Below are 11741 nucleotides of genomic sequence, written 5' to 3' on the forward strand. Positions count from 1 at the left end.
AATTCCCAGCAACCACACGGTGGCTCACAACCATCTGTAATGAGGTCTGGCACCCTGTTCTGGCCTTCAGGCACACATACAGTCAGAATATTGTATACATAATAAATAAATAAATATTAAAAAAAGAAAATCAGGTTTGATCAAGGAAACCCCTCTCCCCTGAAATTCTGATTACAAACCTGAAGAAATATACCTAAAAGAACAATAAGATGTGTGATGTGATGTATATTTTACTTGCTCACAAGCATAGCAAATAATCATCTTCAGCTGACTTAGGTACAATGCACAATCTATGCTTGTATTAATGTCAAATATATATTTTAGCTTTAAAAGTTTATGTATTTCCAGAGCAAGGGAAACAGACACCAATGAAAATGGATTGCCAGCATCCCAAAATGCTTCTGCTGCAGTTTCTTCATTGTTCTACGTCCAAAGCAGTTCCAAGACTGCTAGCCGAGATGATCCAGTCTCACAGACCACTCCAGTAAAAACCTAATAATTATCCTGATTTTCTCAAGGTTCCCCAAAAGATGTCAATGCCCCCAAACAATAGAAAGCATTCTAAAAAAAAATCCCAAATTCACAAAAGATGGATTATGGATGTTTTGTCATCATTTAAAAAAGGTTGGTTGCAAATTGCTATTGGTCCTAGTCAGGAAAAAAAAATAAGCAAAACAGCTAAATTCAAAGATCTCTTTCTAAAATAAAAAAGGGTGATATCATATAGGAATAATAGGAAAATGGGGATATTATTGAATCTAATTTAATCTAAAAGAAACAGCTATTAATCTCAAAATATTTTTACATTGGTATATATTTTAGTTTATTGATGCAAACTTTTAAAATTAATTTTGTTATTGTATGTATATATATATACAATTTATATTATATTATATATTTTATATATTACTATTTAGGGTATTGTGTCTATGCAGCTCATTTAAAAATGCAATGTATAAATATGAAATACAGATTAGCTAGCTGGTGGTGTTACACAACTTTATTCTGAGCATCTGGGAGGGAAAGGCATGTGGATCTTTATGAGTTTAAGGTCAGCCTGGTCAACAGAGTGAGTTCCAGGAAAGCCAGGGCTACATAGAGAAACCCTGTCTTGGAAAAAAACTAAAGAAAAAAGAAGAGAGAAATACAGATTAATAGTCATCTTATATTATATAATAGTCAGACTTATATTAAATATGTTTTCAAGTTAATACACAGATATTTTTAGATAGATGGTCTTTGAACACTTCAAATACCTACAGAATATTGCATTTAATGCATTTAAAAAAACCTAAGACTTTCATGATAGTGCCTGTTCCTGGTAGCACCAAATTACTTCAAAGAAGATGATGTGCATAGAAGAAATTCCATATGAAATTTACTATCTTGATGGCAGAAGCTAGCCACTAGGCAAAGAAACTATATTTGCCTCAATTGCTGACAGTTACTCTCCAAACTGGATCAGTGGGATGCAAGAGAAAAAAAGTGACTGCTAAACTTTGCCAAGACAAGGTATGACAACCCTTCAAAATTCCCTAATTTTCAAAAATGTCTTTCAGAAAACCTAGGTTGACTGTCCAGACAGCCAGATGTTCCTGTCATTATGTAACATTTCACCCTTCTGGGGTCTTTGATGGAATTGAAGACTAGATGGCTATAAATACAGTTTTCTTAGTTATGATGCAAAGGTAAATTAGATGTAAAACTTTTGGTTCACTGAGATAAGATAGTTAATAAATAATTCTCTAATTTTGCCAAATACAAATGGACCATATATTGTAGCTGTAATTCTTACTTTATACCTGCTTTTTTGCATATAATTTTGCTATGTTGAAGCTAAAACATTCCTGTTTATTTAGACAAAAGGGGGAAATACTGTGAAATATTTATTTACATTGTGTGAATATATGCCTCTATAATTTGTTTAATAATGAAACTGACTGGCCAAAAGATGAGCAGGATAAGTATAGGCAGGAAAATCAGGATAGAAGAATGCTAAAGAGTTGCCAGCCATATGCACAAGAATAGGAGATGAACATACCATGTTAGTAAAATACTGCCATGTGTCAGAGCATAAATAAGGAATAAGAGTTAGCTTAAAATGTAAGAGCTAGTTAGTAATAAGTCTGAGTTATTGGTCAAACATTTATAATTAATAGAAGCTTTAGTGTATTTATTTAAGAAATGCTGAGGAAAAGTCTACCTATACACATACATATATTTGTGTGTATGCATGCATGAATTTGTGTATATATATATATACATTTACATAAACTGCAAAATTATACATTATAATACATGTATATGTACATTATATTATATTATACATGGATACCTTCCAGGAGAGGGAGAGTCAGTTTTCTTTAAGAATTTTTTCCCTGGTACATCAGTCATAGTTTAGTAAGAGGCTACATACCAAAGAGTATATATCTATAGTACAAATTGGACTTGATGGGTGGGAAAAAGAACACAAAGATGGCTAAGGAGGGAAGGGAGTATAGATTTGGGATGAGTTGGGGGACAGATTAATATGCTAAAAACATTGTGTAAAATTCTCAAAGAATAAATGAATGTTAGGTATAAATACATCTTGATATTAAATGATAAATTCACTTGAAAATTTATACAAACACATACATACATGTTTAATATCTATTGTTTGTACGGTTCCCAAACTAAGGGTTAATTGCTATGGGACAATGGTCTTTTATCCCGTCACTTGTATTATTTTTAATAAAATACTGATTGGCCAATAGCCAGGTAGGAAGTATAGGTGAGGTGACAGCGACCAGGCAGGAAGTAGAGGCATGGCAACGAGAATTATTGGAAGATAAAAGATTCAGTCTGCGGTCATCACCAAGACAGAGAGGAAGCCAACGCAGAGCAAGCAAGATGTGGCTTGCTGAAAAAGGTACCAAGCCACTTCGTTAATAAGACAAGTATTATGGGCTAATATAAGTTGTAAGAGTTAATAAGAAGCCTGAGCTAATAGGCTAATCAGTTTATAATTAATGTAGACTTCTGTGTGATTCTTTGAGGCTGAACGACTGCAGGATCAGGCAGGACAGAAATCCCAGTCAACAGTTAATTAGGCAGGACAGAAACCTCGGACAACAAGTAATCTCAGTTCTCTTAAATAAGAGCAATAGCTATGTTAAACAATAAAAATAATTATTCTGACTAAAGTGAACTATAAGTGAATGATGAATGCTAGCATACGGGATAATATTAAACTAAACTTATAATATAGTTTAAAAGAGACTGATCCTAACAATATTTTTGTGTCTTTGTTACAAAAGCTAATATCCTATTTAAAAAAAAAAAAAACACATTGTGAGCTGCGTGGTGGTGGCACACGCATTAATCCCAGCACTAGGGAGGCAGAGGAAGATGAATCTCAGTGAGTTCGAGGCTGGTCTACAGAACAAGTTCTAGGACAGGCTCCAAAGCAAACCCTGTCTCAAAAAACATGGAGATCATATGTGTGAATACCTCTTGCATGCATTTCTCTAGACCAGTACACTTTAATAATTTTAAACTCTAATAAGTCATGTTTGTGTTATATTGTTGACTTCTCAAAATTTTTTCATTTTTACTGATCTATCATTCCAATGAGAGAGAGAGAGAGAGAGAGAGAGAGAGAGAGAGAGAGAGAGAGATGCCCCTATGTGCCCTCTCCTTTCCTGACTTCATTGCATCATCTTCGTTGGCTTCTAGTGTCACAGGGAAGCTTTGAGCAATGAGAAATCACAGTGAGCCTCACTAAGAACGGACTTTGGTCACTCATGACTAAACACCTATATCTTTCAACATTTTTTTATACTTTCATGAAAATTGAAACAATGGTCCTTATAATTTCTGGACCCACCCTCACACTTCTAAAGAAGAAGTTGTCACATGAAACAGTTTAAATCTGGGACACACATGAGAACAAGCCAAATATCTGATCCAGTGACTCCCAGCCCATTTCCGTCACTCTCCAGATGGTCTCAGGTCCACTTCGAGAAAAGCCTGCTTTAAAACCTCTGAGAACAGTAGGACTAAGACTGTTAGACATCAGTGTATAGCAAACTGTGTTCCTAGACCTGGAAGGAGGGGGGAGGACCTTGGACTTCCCACAGGGCAGGGAACCCTGACTGCTCTTTGGATTGAAGAGGGAGGAGGAAGGGATGGGGGAGGGGGAGAGAAATGGGAGGAGGGAAGAAGGTGGAAATTTTTAATAAAAAAAATTGAAAAAAAAAAGAAAGTACTAGGTGTGTGGTGTAAGGTTTTACTCTGATATAAAACATCTGACTGGGGAGTTTGTGATTTCATGACATTATTTTCCAATCCATGCTAGCCTATGCCCTTTTCCTTCTCTTTTTGCGTGGGAGACTTTAAAATAACTTTTAAAATTTGGTAGTTTATCTGAGTTCATACAGCACCTAACCGTTTGCCGAATAGAAGAATCTTAGGTACTGAACTGCATTCTATGTATACACATTAACTTAGAAAACCCAAGGAACTCCTATCTCCTAGATGTTGAGTTCTGGTGTGTCCTAGTATGAGGTCAGCAAATACCTATAGCAGTGCTATCCCAATAAAATGACTGCAGCATCTCTCTTGATGCAGACATTCAGAGAGCCACTGTGGGTGAGTCCTTGTGTCAATGCAATAACACACCAATCATAGAGCATTTTGTTTTCTTATTAAGAGAATGGAAACTGAAGGGTAAAGAACAAGAACATTGAGTGAGGGTATGCAACTAATAAGTGATTGAAATAGAAAATGAATGTATTTCTATTAGACTCAAAGCTTTTTTCTGTCAGCATTAGGTTTCTATGCAAAATAACAAAATCTGTAAAAATTAGAGCATTTCATATGGCGGCGTTGCATGCCTCTTGTTGTTTCTGTGAACTGTTCACAGTTACACGGATTCCCTGGACTAAGTTTGCCACCTGCAAAGTTGAATGCTACTGCTGATTGATCATGCTTTTATTTAGTATAGATGGGGTAGTATATGAAAAAATGTAGTCCATTAATTTATACCCATATAACTACATGTTAGAGGACACTGTGTATCATTTGTTGTTCCCTGCTACACTAGGCTGATGAAGCGATGACTAAAAGACAAATTTTAAGATGGAATTTATTACTGTGAACCAGAGCAACCAATTATGCACCTCAAAAGATACAGCCAGTCAAGTAGGAGGACCATTTCTCTCTGCATTTGGATGAAGCATAGTTATCTCTCATGTGGCGAAATCTTGGGATACATTGAAACGGGTTTTAAAGGTCCACGTCCCTAAAGGAGCTCACAGAAATGTCGGACCACATATTAAGACACACTCTAAATGTTGCAAGCTTCATTTGTTTGAATAGCTGAAGGGTTTTGTTTTAGCAGAAATAAACACCATCAGATGAGGAAGGACGATGGGGCAGAAGCTCCTTCCTTTTGCTTCAGGCAGTCAAGATAGCAGGGGTGCCTGTGTACACTCAAGAGAGACTCTTTACAGTGCTTGGTGAGCACTGCAGAGCTGTGGCAGCGCTTCAGAGAAAAGACAGGGTGGTGCTGAGGAGCAGAACACCATGGTCCCTGGAGGGATGGAGCAGTCGTTCAGTGGGAAGGCAAGAGATCAGACATTCCCAGCACAGAAGTCAGCACCGCCACGCTGAGTGCCACTTTTGGAGGAGCCATTAAAGGACAAAAGCAGCGGTAAAAACATTAAACTCTCACAAATGCCTGTCATCACTTCTTGAAATACAACTTCATAGATGCTGGAGCCTCTACCATCCAAAGAAAATAGAGGGACACATTACAGGTCCAGAGGAGATCTGAAGTACCTGGAATTTCACACCATGGGGCTGCTCAGAGGGGAGAAGTAAGCTTTGTATTTTTTTTCCACCTTTGCACAGTTTCGTTATTTTAAACTTTTAGAAAATTGTAGCTGCTGACAGTACAGAGTAATAAAAGACAGTACAGGCAGAGTGCTAAAGAAAGAAACGGCCAGCCACCCGAACACCGTCACCCGCAGGGTCAGAAATCACGTACGCGCCTAGGCTTGCTTTAGACTAATTTTAGAGATATGACATGATCTTCACAGTCAATAGGAGAGAGATGGACTTTGCACAGTTGGTTAGAGGCGTGATGTGATTCGAACCATCAGCTAGAGAGACAATGTGATTTTCCCCATCCGAGGCGGCACACTTGCTCCTCCATGCCATAACATGTTTCATAACCTTGATTCGGAGATGACCCAGAATTGTCAGTCCTGGATAACCTACCTTTTAAGAATTCTTTATTCAAATGCTGCTGACGTGCTGCAGGGAGGGCGTTCCCAAGTGTTTATAGGGTCTGTGAGCAAGAAAGTGGGAAGGTCACCTCAGTGTCTGTCTGACTCAGGCGAGTCCTTAAGAGAAGAGGGGACAGGAAAGCGCTAGGGGGATGACTCAGTTTGTACTGTTTGCCTCGAAATCAAGAAAAGCTGAGTTCAGTTCCGAGAACCCACATAAACATCCCAGGTGTGATGCTCTTTTTAATCTCAGGGCTGGTGGTACAGAGAGTAAAGGAGCCATGAGGTCCACTCGCCAGCCAGTCTAGCTTACTTGGCAGGCTTATGAGAGACTCTCTCTTAAAAGAGATGGACAGCATTCCTAAGACTGACAATCCGAAAGCATGCACACACATGTACCCTCACACAAGAAAGCAAACACAGGAATGCCTTAAAAATGGCTTGATGTTTCCTACTGGGGCTTCAGTGCAGAAGGAGAGATAGACACAGTGAAGTGACAGGAAGGGAAGTACTTTTGCTGAAATGTATTAATTGAAGCTCTACTATTATGACTATATTTGGGACTATGTCCTAAAACATTATAACAAAGCTCAAGTGGAATCATAAGTTAGGGGTCCAAATACAGTCCAGGGGGTATGTTTATAAGAAGAAAAAATACCTTGTCTTCAAGAGCGCACCTAGGATAAGTCATGAGAGGACACCACAAGAAGGCAGTCATATACAGCCAAGAAGAGAAACTGTAACAGAACCTCCAAGACAGTGCTTTCCCAATGGACTTCAAGTGTTCAGAGCTGTAGAAAAGGAATTACCATCACTGAAGCCACTCAGTCCAGGAAATTGGTAATGTCAGGACAAAAAGACAATACAGGGAAGCTTCAAGTGTTTTGATATTGACAGAGTTATGTGACAACAAATGGTGCTGGCATAACTGGATGTCAACCTGTAGAAGAATGAAAGTAGATCCGTGTCTATCACCATGCACAAAACTCAAGTCCAAATGGATTAAAGACCTCAATATCAATCTGAACACACTGAACCTGTTAGAGGAGAAAGTGGGAAGTACTCTACAACATTTGGGCACAGGAGACCGCTTCCTACGTATAGCCCCAGCAGCACAGACATTAAGGGCAACATTGAATAAATGGGACCTCCTGAAGCTGAGCAGCTTCTGTAAAGCAAAGGACACTGTCACTAAGACAAAAAGGCAGCCTACTGACTGGGAAAAGATCTTCACCAACCCCGCAACAAAGGTCTGATCTCCAAAATATATAAGGAACTCAAGAGACTAGACTTTAAAATGCTAATGAACCCAATTAAAAAATGGGGCACTGAACTGAACAGAGAATTCTCAACAGAAGAAGTTCAAATGGCCAAAAGACACTTAAGGGCATGCTCAACCTCCTTAGCAATCAGGGAAATGCAAATCAAAACAACATTGAGATACCATCTTACACCTGTCAGAATGGCTAAAATCAAAAACACCAATGATAGCCTTTGCTGGAGAGGATGTGGAGTAAGGGGTACACTCATCCATTGCTGGTGGGAATGCAAACTTGTGCAACCGCTTTGGAAAGCAGTGTGGAGGTTTCTCAGGAAATTTGGGATCAACCTACCCCAGGACCCGGCAATCCCACTCTTGGGATTTTACCCAAGAGATGCCCAATCATACTACAAAAGCATTTGTTCAACTATGTTTATAGCAGCATTATTTGTAATAGCCAGAACCTGGAAACAACCTAGATGCCCTTCAGTGGAAGAATGGATGAAGAAAGTGTGGAATATATACATATTAGAGTACTACTCGGAGGTAAAAAACAATGACATTTTGAATTTTGCATGCAAATGGATGAAAATAGAAAACAACACCATCCTGAGTGAGGTAACCCAGGCCCAAAAAGATGAACATGGGATGTACTCACTCATAATTGGTTTCTATCCATAAATAAAGGACATCGAGCCTATAATTCATAAAAAATCCTAGAGAAGCTAAATAAGAAGGTGAATCCAAAGAAAAACATATAGTTATCCTCCTGGATATTGCAAGTAGACAAGATTGCTGAACAAAAAATGGGAACTTCGGGGTGGGGTGGGATGGGGGGATGGGGAGAGAAAAGTGTGAAGTGGAGGATGGGAAGAGCTTGGGGGAATAGGATGGTTGGGATATAGGAAGGGTGGATATGGGAACAAGGAATTATATATCTTAATTAAGGGAGCCATTCTAGGGTTGGCAGAGACTTGAGTCTAGAGGGGTTCCCAGGTGTCCAGGAAGATGCCCCCAGCTAGTTCCTTGGGCAGCTGAGGAGAGGGTACCAGAAATGTCCAGATCCTATTGTCATACTCATGAATATCTTGCATATCACCATAGAACCTTCACCTGGCATTGGATGAAGAAAATGACAGAGCCCCACATAGGAGCACCGGACTTAGCTCCCAAGGTCCTGATGAGGAGCAAAAGGAGGGAGATCATGAGCAAGGAAGTCAGGACCGTGAGGAGTGCGTTTACCCATTGAGACGGTGGGACAGATCTAACGGGAGACCACCAAGTCCAGTTGGAATGGGACTGATGGAACAGGGGACCAAACCGGACTCTCTGAATGTGGCTGACGGTGGAGGAGGACTGAGAAACCAAGGACAATGGCGATGAGCATGAACTCTACAGCATGGACGGGCTCACTGTGAGCCTTATCAGTTTGGTTGCTCACCTTCCTGGACTTAGGGGGAGCTGGGAGGACCTTGGACTTAACATAATGAAGGGAACCCTGATGACTCTTTGTCTTGGAGAGGGGTGGAGTGGGGGTATGGGTGGAAGGGAGGGGAGGGAAGGGGGTGGTGGAGGGGAGGAGATGGAAAATTTTAATAAAAAAAATGAGAAAAATATAAAATTAAAAAAAAAAGAATTGTGAAAAGCAGCCTCCAGCTGAGGACCGTGGAAGAAACAGGACCTCCAAGTCCATGACCTAACTAAAGGAGAGTCAAAGGAATTCATGCAGATCAGGAAAGCTTCAAGCTTCCAAGACTGCACTGACCCCTGCCCAAGACTTTTCAACAGTTACAAATTGTTACCAGCTGGCAGGAAATAAAAAGAGAGACCAGAGTATCCTCCAATGACTTGGGAAGAAGGGTAAGAAGTCTAGAAAGAGGAGGGCCCTGGGATCATACAAAATATTGGACCCAGAGCCCATTCCCTTCCATGAAGAAAGGCCAACGCTGGGCTGTTATCTCCTCTAATAGTTTTACTTTTCCATTCTCCTTTCTCCTGTTTCTGCCATGTCTGTATCGCTGTGACGTTGTTGGCAACAGTAGATTTTTGAGACCCACAAGTCTAGAGATCATCTCTCTCTCCAATTGATCCTTTTAAATTCTTGATAATGCTCCTTTCACACTTTCTTCTACCTTTCTTAGTTGTTCAAACCTTTATTTGTTCCACAAAACAAATTTGGAGACTCTCTTGCCAAGCACCCCTCTCCTCAAAACACAAGTAACACAATCATAGAAGGAACCTCTGAATCATGTTAGTTTCAGGGGCTTCTTGAGACTTCTGAGTTGACTTGTAAGTCTTGTGTACCTGTCTGGAAGAAATGTCTTGGCTGAAAGCCTCCTAAACCTTAAGGAGTCTTCCTCAGAAAAGGAATGTTTTAACTGGAATTTTGTTGCATAGCATGAGACTTAAGAAGAAGTTCCCTGGTATTTTAATGTGTTGAAACCCTAGAGTACTTGGAGTACAAGATAGCAGAGTACAGCATAAGTTCAATGCAGATTTAATTTAAAAGTTCCTTGTGTTCTATCATTCACATGTAATTATAGTTAGCTCATTAATTACCTTCTTGAGAAGATTGGAAACTGAATTAAATGGTACTTTAAAAGCTAATTTTGCAAACAATTAAATGTAGCCAAATATAATTGATAATTGCTGTAACAACTGGCCCTGAGGCGTTTCTCTTTTTAAAATTTGTTGCTTAGACATTGATAATACAAGAGGATGAAATTCTATAAGGATGCATGAAAAAGTCAAAATAAAGACACTTGAGCATGCATAAAATGTGACTCAAAACAAAGGTGACAGATTTAGCAACATAAATTTTATTATCTTAAAGGAAAAGAATCGGTTGATAATGATATAACTTTGCAAAGAATATATTACAGTTGTCACAAAAATAAGAGATTTGATCATTTTTTAAGTGAATCTCCATTGTTCTAATATCTTCTGGAGGGAACAGAAACTCTTGCGAATAATTCACATATATCTTGGTTTCCAAACCACAAACCACATGAACACGTGGCTTTGGAATGTTGTTAAGCACCTGTTTTTTGTGATCCCTGTAATAAATGTTAGGCATGATGCCAGTTCTTCCCTTAACCTGTTTAGAGTTCACCTGATGACAATCTGCCAAATAGCAATGCATCAAGAAGAGAAAGATCAGAATGATCCTCTCTGTGTGTGTGTGTGTGTGTGTGTGTGTGTGTGTGTGTGTGTTCACCTGCTATTGCTTCCATATAACTACTGTTTATCCCAAAGCATAAAACAGGAGTATACATCTCAGTAGATTTGATTTCTTACTTTGTTAATTATTAAGAGAAAAAAAATAATCAAACAAAATAGAAATACTGATAGGGATACAGCTTTAAAATATGCTTTATTGCAAATGATGTATTACAATCATGAAAGTATTCAAAGTAAAAATTAAATGCTTCCAAGCTCCTCATTTTTATTGTTTATGTTGGAGCTGGAGAGATGCCCCAGTGGTTAAGAGCACTGACTCTTCCAGAGAACCAGGGTTCAATTGCCAACCCTCATGGATGTAAACAGCTGTCAGTAACTCAAATTCAAGGGATTTGATGCCTTCTTCTGTGGGTACCAGTTATCAGGCACACAAGCGGTTCCCAGACAAACATGCAGGTAAAATATCCATACTGATAAAAATAAAACATCTTTAACAAAAATATGCTTTGCTTATTAATCATTTGCATGCATGTTCAACTTTTCTTTCATGGACAATGTCATCCTTCTACAATATTTCCTACTTTTATAAGTCTTGATAATATAATGTCCTTTATTATTTATTTCTTACATCTATGAGAATGTGCTCCTGGGATTCTGTTTGTTTCTCCTCGTGACCAATGAGCTTACTGCCAAAGTTTGAAAAGCTTTCCCTACTATCCAAATTATTTATTTTTTTATTTTAAAACTTATACACAATACTAAAGCAAAAGCTGATAGACAAAGCATTTTTGTTTCTCTTTTCCCTTTTTTTTTTTTTGTTTTGTTTTGTTTTGTTTCTTTTTGGAGACAGAGTTTCTCTGTGGCTTTGGAGCCTGTCCTGGAACTAGCTCTTGTAGACCAGGCTGGTCTTGAACTCACAGAGATCCGTCTGCCTCTGCCTCCCGAGTGCTGGGATTAAAGGCATGCACCACCACCGCCAGGCTTCTTTTCCCCTTTTTAACCACAGGTCTTGCTGACACTGAAATACA

This window comes from Arvicola amphibius, chromosome 11 (assembly GCF_903992535.2).
Source record: "Arvicola amphibius chromosome 11, mArvAmp1.2, whole genome shotgun sequence".
In the NCBI taxonomy this organism is placed as follows: Eukaryota; Metazoa; Chordata; class Mammalia; order Rodentia; family Cricetidae; genus Arvicola; species Arvicola amphibius.